The sequence below is a fragment of the Sapajus apella genome, unplaced genomic scaffold, assembly GCF_009761245.1.
Source record: "Sapajus apella isolate SASKATOON/1434 unplaced genomic scaffold, GSC_monkey_1.0 scaffold15, whole genome shotgun sequence".
Classification (NCBI taxonomy): domain Eukaryota; kingdom Metazoa; phylum Chordata; class Mammalia; order Primates; family Cebidae; genus Sapajus; species Sapajus apella.
This window is the reverse complement of record NW_022436955.1, coordinates 27640175-27647660: the sequence shown is the minus strand read 5'-3', so window position 1 is coordinate 27647660 and position 7486 is coordinate 27640175.

The window sequence follows — 7486 nt, the reverse complement described above, 5'->3', positions numbered from 1 at the left end:
TGTGAACTCCAGGGCTGTGCTCTTCTGCATACTCCGGACTCAAGGTCCCCACATCTCCAGGGACGCCCTGAACAGGCACGCACCAGGCCGACCTCCTCTTCCCCAGCCTCTCTGCCCCCACAGCGTCCTGTGTGGGTGGCTCCCGCCTCCATCCACTCCGCCACACAGACTGGAAATCTTGGGGCCACAGTAGCCTCCTCTGGCCCCTCACTCCCTCCAGCCACCCAGTCCCAAGCCCTGTCAACATTTATTCTCCCTGAAACATCCCTGCATTCCTTCCACCGCCGCCTTTGCTCGGGCTCTTACCTCCTTCTCCTGGTCTCTCCACCGGGGTCGCTGTCTTGGCCCTCCTTCCTCAGGTCTTCAAATCCCACCCTGGGTGTACCCTCCCCAGTGTACGTCGGATCTGGTCAGGTTCTTCTTGAGTTCTTTCCACGATTCTGCGATGCCCTTGGAATAAGATCCAAGGGATCTTATTAGAATAAGACCCGGGATTCTGACCCATCTTGGCTCCCCACCATTTTCCTTTCCAACCTAGTCCCTGCTGTCCTGTGCCAGCCACACAGACATGCCCATCTGTACACCTCAGCCCGATGCCTTCATCAGTGCTACTGCTCAGACTCCAAATATCTTCACCAGTGCTACTGCCCAAACTCCTACTCATACGTCTATGCCCAGCTCAATGCCCCTTCCTCCAAAAATCTTCCTTGGGTTCTCCCAATGCGAACAAATGTCCATTTTTCCCTGTCTTCCCCAGACACAACTGTTACCACTCCATCCCCATCACTCTAAATGTGCCCTCCCCTCAAGGCTCCTGTCTTTCTTATGATGGACTCGGAGATGAGTCTGTCTCCCCATATGAACTTCTAAGTCCAGAGCTGTGTCTTCTTCCTTTTCTCTTTTCTTTTTTTTTTATTTTTTTATTTTTGAGACAGGGTCTCACTCTGTCACCGGCTGGAGTACAGTGGTACAATCTTGGCTCACTGCAGCCTCAACCTCCCAGGCTCAGTGATGCTCCCACCTCAGCCTCCTGAGTAGCTGAGACCACAGGCGTGCACCACCGTGCTTAATCTTTGTACTTTTTGTAGAGATGGGGTTTGGCTGTGTTGCCCAGGCTGGTCTTGAACTCCTGGCCTCAAGCAATCCATCCACCTCAGCCTCCCAAAGTGTTGGGATTACAGGTGTGAGCCACTGCGTCGAGCAGGGCTGTGCCTTCTTCACCCTGAACACCCCTCGGGCTCCATAGTCATGCTGTGTCCATGGCAGAACTCAGCAGGAAGCAGACATCCCGCAGAAGCCAGTACCTCCAACATGACTGTGGCCATCTTTCCAACATGCCCAATAAACTAACCCACTGCTCCAACCATCAAAAAATATTTAAAAAGCTATAACTTTATTATAGTTGCCAGTATGTCCTATTAAATTGTTATGGTCATAACTAGGTTTCAGAATGACACATGAAAACTAAAAACAAGTTAAAAGTAAAATTCAGGGGCTGGGCACGGTGGCTCATGCCTGCAATCACAGCACTTTGGTAGGCCGAGGCGGGTGGATCACCAGGTCAGGAGTTTGAGCCTAGCCTGGCCAAGATGGTGAAACCCTGTCTGTAGTAAAAATACAGAAATTAGCTGGGCATGGTGGCGCGTGCCTGTAATCCCAGCTACTTGGGAGACTCAGGCAGGAGAATTGCTTGAACCCAACAGGTGAAGGTTACAGTAAGCCAAGACCGTGCCACTGCACTCCAGCCTGGGCGACAGAGTGAGACTCCATCTAAAGAAAAAAAAAAAGGTAAAATTCAGGATCTTAGAAATTTAGGTTACCAGTCATAGCTCTGTGTATACCCCATCTTGTCTCCTGCTTCTTACTCAACCAGGAAACCTTTTCCTGGCCTCTGCTGCCTCCTGAGGCAGGGACACAGCCCCAGAAATAGTCTTAGTGGAAGTTAAAATATTGGCGACATACGGAGGAATGGTTAGGAGTGGACCACCCTGGTTTTGAATCCTGGGTGTCATGGGCAAGTTCCTTCACTTCTCCAAGACTCAATGTCTCCATCTGTAAGCCGGGAGAATAATCGGACTGACCTGAAGGCTTGCTGGAAGGGCTAAGTAAGGTGAGTGCACTGAAGCCAGGCCCGGTGGCTCACACCTGGAACGCCAGCACTTTGGGAGGCCGAGGTGGGCAAAAGGCTTGAAGTCAGGAATTTGAGACCAGCCTGGCCAACATGGCAAAATCCCATCTCCAACAAAATGGAGATTTGTTCTCATTGGGAGAATCAAATAAAGGTACAAAAATTAACCTGGCATCATGGTACACACCTGTGATTCCATCTACTTGGGAGGCTGAGGCAGGAGAACTGCTTGAACCCAGGAGGAGGAAGTTGCAATGAGCCAAGATTGTTCCACTAAACTCCAGCCTGGGTGACAGAGTAAGATTCCATCTCAAAAAAAAAGGAAAGAAGAGTGATGAGTACACACAAAGCATGGGGCCATAGGAGGTGACAGCAATGCTGCACTGGCCATTCTTTGACACCTCAGCCTGGCAAAGGAGAAACAAAGGGATGTGTTGTCTCTTGACCCTGGGCACTGGGAGCCGGCCTCCTGTACAGGATACATTAGCACTCCTAATCCACGTTCAAAACCCCTGAGCTCCTGTAGCTTCTCCTCCACAGGACCAAAGAATCACAAGATCTAGGGCCAAATATCACCCCCTGCATACTCGCTAACAGCAAAGAGAAGGCATCCCCTTGCAGTGGAGACATCTGCTGTGAGCACCTAACCCATCCAGGCACCCAGCCCCACCCAGGGCAGACGGCCTGGCACACTGAGCTCCCAGCGTCTCCACCTAGGAAGGCTTCCTGCCAAAACTGCTGAAATCAAGGGCGGGCAACACTTCAGACCTCATTTCCAGACACAGAGGGGACACAGGGACAGCTGGCAATACATGGATAAATCCAGAAGGAGGCCTACCAGTTGTCTACCAGACAACTGGCCTGATCTCTTTAAAAAGTCAGTGTCACAGTGGGGACAAAAGAAGGTGCTGGAAAGAACAGAGGAGCATTTGAGATTAAATGAGCAAAGACACATAACCCTCAATTAATCCTTAACTGGATCTTAGGCTTTTTTTTTTAAATAAAAACAACCATAAGAGACCTTTTGGAGACAAGGAAATTTGAATATGGGGTGGTATGAGATGGTATTAGGGAATTATTGTTCATTGTGTTCAACTTGATAAGGATTTTGTGGTTATGTAGAAAGCTATTCTTATTTTTCTGAAGATCCATGGGGAAGAATTCAAGGGTAAAATATCAGTGTCTGCAACTTACTTTGAAACACCTTGAGAAGAATATATGTATGTGTGTGTGTGTGTGTGCGCGCGTGTGTGCGTGTGTATGTATATGCATGTATAAAGCCAATACGGCAAAGTGCTAACAATTGTGAGTCTGGACACTGAATAGAGATATTCATTGCCCTTGTCTTGTAATTTTCCCACTTGCTTAAAAACGTTTCATAATAAATAGATAATAGGATTTGCGGGGGGGCCGAGACCCTAGCCCTTGATGTGCTTGGTAACCCTCCACTCAGAATCTAAGAATATCAGGTCTCCTTAGAGAGTCACCTTGCTCTCTGCCACTGCGAGCAGCTTCAGCTGCCTGGCGTTTAAAGTTTTCACTCAACTACACATCCCTTTGTAGCAGTGACTGTCCCTGACTACCCACAATTGCCCCGCGGGCAGACTTGCTTCCAGAAAGAGCTCTCATCTTTCAATGGGGATAATGACATCCTGAGCAATATTTTTTATTATATTTTTAAACAGAAAGCTTAAGTGGCTGCAAATGGTCCAACCAATTCCCTCTTCCTTCCCAGAAAAGGAAAACAACATGGGCAGAGGATAGCAGGGCCAACCTTGATCTCTGCCTTTCCTCCGTCCTCAGGACCTCAGCATTCCAGCAGCGAGGGAGGCAGAGGAGGAAGAAGGGCAGTCACAGGTGAAGGTGTAGATACAGAGCTGGGTGGAGCTGCAGGCTTCAGCACTGACTGATTTAAAAAATGCGGCTGCTGGGACTCAAGCACCTTCAAAAGCCCAGCCGCTGGGAAGCCACTCACTGTGATACCTGGTCCTAACCTGCCGCCAAGCCTGAATCGGCCCATTGATAGATCTTATTCAACCCACCACAGCTGCACTTGTTTAAAAACAAAACAACAACTTTTGAATTGAAATATTACATACTAAAGTGCACAAGTCAGTTGTACAAACCAAACACTGTGTCGTCAGCCCCCAGATCAAAAACAACACGCTCAGCCCCCTGCCCCCCGTCCTGTGTCCCTCCCAGTCACCACGCCCTCCCGCAGGGAATCATCTTCCTGACTTGTATTACTGTGGAGTAGTGTTGCCTGGTTCTCAACTTCCCATACAGGGAATCATGTTGTCTGTGCTCTTTCTGGGTCTGGCATCTTCCACTCAGCATGCTGACTATGAGATGCTTCTGCATTGCTGCACGTGGCCATGGTGCACACATTCTCATTGCCGTGTGACAATATTCCATGGTTCAGCTCTGCTATGATTGATTTGTCCACTCTCCTGTTAGTGGGCATTTCAATTTGCAGCTGTTAGAAACAGCACTGTGGCAAAGCTCCTAAGTGGTGAGCATACGTGCACGTCTCTCATGGGCATCCACGTAGGAGCGGAATTGTTGGGTCACCAGAAACACACATGTTCAGCTCCATGGTGCCTTATAAATTTTGGAGTTGGTTGGCAACATTTAGAATTTGAGAGATTTAGGCAGGGCATGGTAGCTCACACTTGTAATCCTAGCACTTTGGGAGGTCAAGGCAGGTGGATCACTTGGGTCCAGGAGTCTGAGACCAGCCTGGCCAACATGGTGAAACCTGTCTCTATTAAAAATACAGAAAAAAATAGCTGGGCATGGTGGCATGAACCTTTAGTCCCACCTACTCCGGTGGCCGAGATGGGAGGATTGCTTGAGTCTCGGGGGTGGAGTTTACAGTAAGCCAAGATCACATCACTGCACTCCAGCCTGGGGTGACAGAGTGAGCCCCTGTCTCACCAAAAAAAAAAAAAAAAATTGAAAGATTTAGCATAAAAATCAGGATAATACCTCTTCTTTCCAGATGGAAAAAAATGAGTTGGGAATTTGTGCTCCCCGTTTTGCCAAGCCCCACCCCAGCCTGCCTGTGTCACTTCCCCAGCTCCTAGAGGCATCCTGACTTGGGGACTCAGTGGTAAATGATCTGAGTGTGCTTTTACTTCAAGTGCATAATGAAAATTACTGAGCTGACTGAGCTTCCCCAGTGAGTCCATTCTGAATGAACTGGGATCTGGAGGGCTGTGCTCATGTTACTCCAGTGGAGTCTAAGGCCTTGAGTGGGAATCAATTGCCCCTGATGTATGCCGGATCCAGTGGCTCACACCTGAAACCCCAGCACTTTGGGAGGCCGAGGCAGGTGCATCACCTGAGGTCAGGAGTTTGAGACCAGCCTGGCCAACATGGCAAAACCCTGTTTCCACTAAAAATACAAAAATTAGCCAGGCATGGTGGCGGGTGCTTGTAATCCCAGCTACTCGGAGGCCGAGACAGGAGAATCACTTGAACCTGGGCGGCAGAGGCTGCGGTGAACGGGCATCATACCTGGGCGACAGGGTAAGGCTGTCTCCAAAACAAAAGACAAAAACAAACAGAAAAACCCTAATTGCCACTGATGGGGTGTAACCGAAGCTGAAACAGCTGAGGGCAGGTCAGGGCCCCTCCAGCTGCTGCTGTCTACGCGGCACCGTCTACACCCTGCTGCTTGTTCTCTCCTGTGCCACCCTCCCAACCCTCGGACCGCACAGATGGGCCATTACGCACACTCTCATCGCCTCCAGCCAGGCCTGATACATCATCTCTTTCTTCCAAGCTGTCTCCTTCTCAGGATGCCTTTTAATTTCACTTAAACAACATAAAATGATACATAGAGAGAAAAGGAAATTTCCTTCTCACCTCCTCTCCCAAGCCCCTCAGGTTCCCTCCCCAGAGGCAACCACCATGTCTAATTTCTTAACCATTTTTCAGAAGTGGAATAAACACACACCCTACCCCTGTCTATCTGGACGCAGGCTGGTGCCTTCCGTGAGGTCTGTACCGCTGCTCACTCTGTGTGTCTCTTGCTGGGCCTTGATGGCGGCGTATAAGTAGATTCTCCTGATTCTTTTGAATAGCTGCAAAGTTTTCTCTTGCCTTTATGACCATTATTTATTAGCCAGTCCCTTAATGAGGGCTATTTTGGTCATTTCCAGTCCACTGCTGTCACAAGCAGCACTGCAGTGGATGTCTTGATACACATGTGTGCACACATGAGCAAGTTTAGCTGCAAAATAAAATCCTAGACCTGTGACTGCAGGTCAGAGGAGGTCTGCATTTCTTGATCAATCGTGCCAAACTGCCGTTTAAAAGGACTGCACCCATTTACACTGCCTCCAACAATATGTGAGCAGCTCAAGCGAGCTCTGCAAAATGCCTGTCTGATCATGCTCCTCCTAATTTAAAGCAACCCGTGCCCAACTCTGACTGTGCAGCAGAATCCCAAGGAGATTTCAAAGCCACCCTCTAAGTTAGGCCCCAAACCCTGAGGTTCTGATTGAGTTAATCACCACGTGGCCCAAGGCCGGGCGTGGTGACTCACGCCCAACACTTTAGGAGGCTGAGGCAGGCAGATCAGGAAGTCAAGAGACAGAGATCACCCTGGCCAACATGGTGAAACCCCGTCTCTACTAAAAATACCAAAATTAGCTGGGTGTGCTGGCATGTGCCTGTAGTCCCAGCTACTCCGGAGGCTGAGGCATTGGAGATTTTTTTAAAGCTCCCCAAGTGATTCTAGCATGTTCCGGGGTAGAGAATCACAGCTTTAAATTCACTAGTGGTTCCCCGTGCCTGTTTCCACCATATGAAGTCCACGCTCCTCAGCCAAGTGGAGAAGGCCCTTCATTTGCTGATGCCCACCTGCCTCTCTGCCCTTCTTCCTGGAACCCACTACTTTATAACCAACTCTCTGGCTTTGCTGAATCCATATCTGCTTCCCAGAAGCGTGGTGTTCTCCAACCCGTCTGCCTTGACCCATCCTGCCCCTTCTGCCAGTACCTGCTTCTCCACCTTGCCAGCTGCTGCTCACCCCTCATGGTTTAATTAACCAGGGTTTCCATTTTCAGGAGCCTCCACTGACATTCCTGGAGAGCAACAGGCACAGGCCTGCAAGAGCTGGTCCTTAGCACCTCTTCCCAGCTCCCCGTTCAGTGATGCTGTTGTTAGCTCGACACTGCTCATGGCAGGGGTACTTATGCCACGGCAACTGGCAAACACCACATCTCAGGAGCTTTTTTCTTCTCCCAGAAAGCCAGCTATTACCAATTAACATCATGCAGACGTTACAAGCATGCTCTGCATGCTCACGGCAGCCTGGGATATCATCAACTCCAGGTCCTCTCGTGCCGT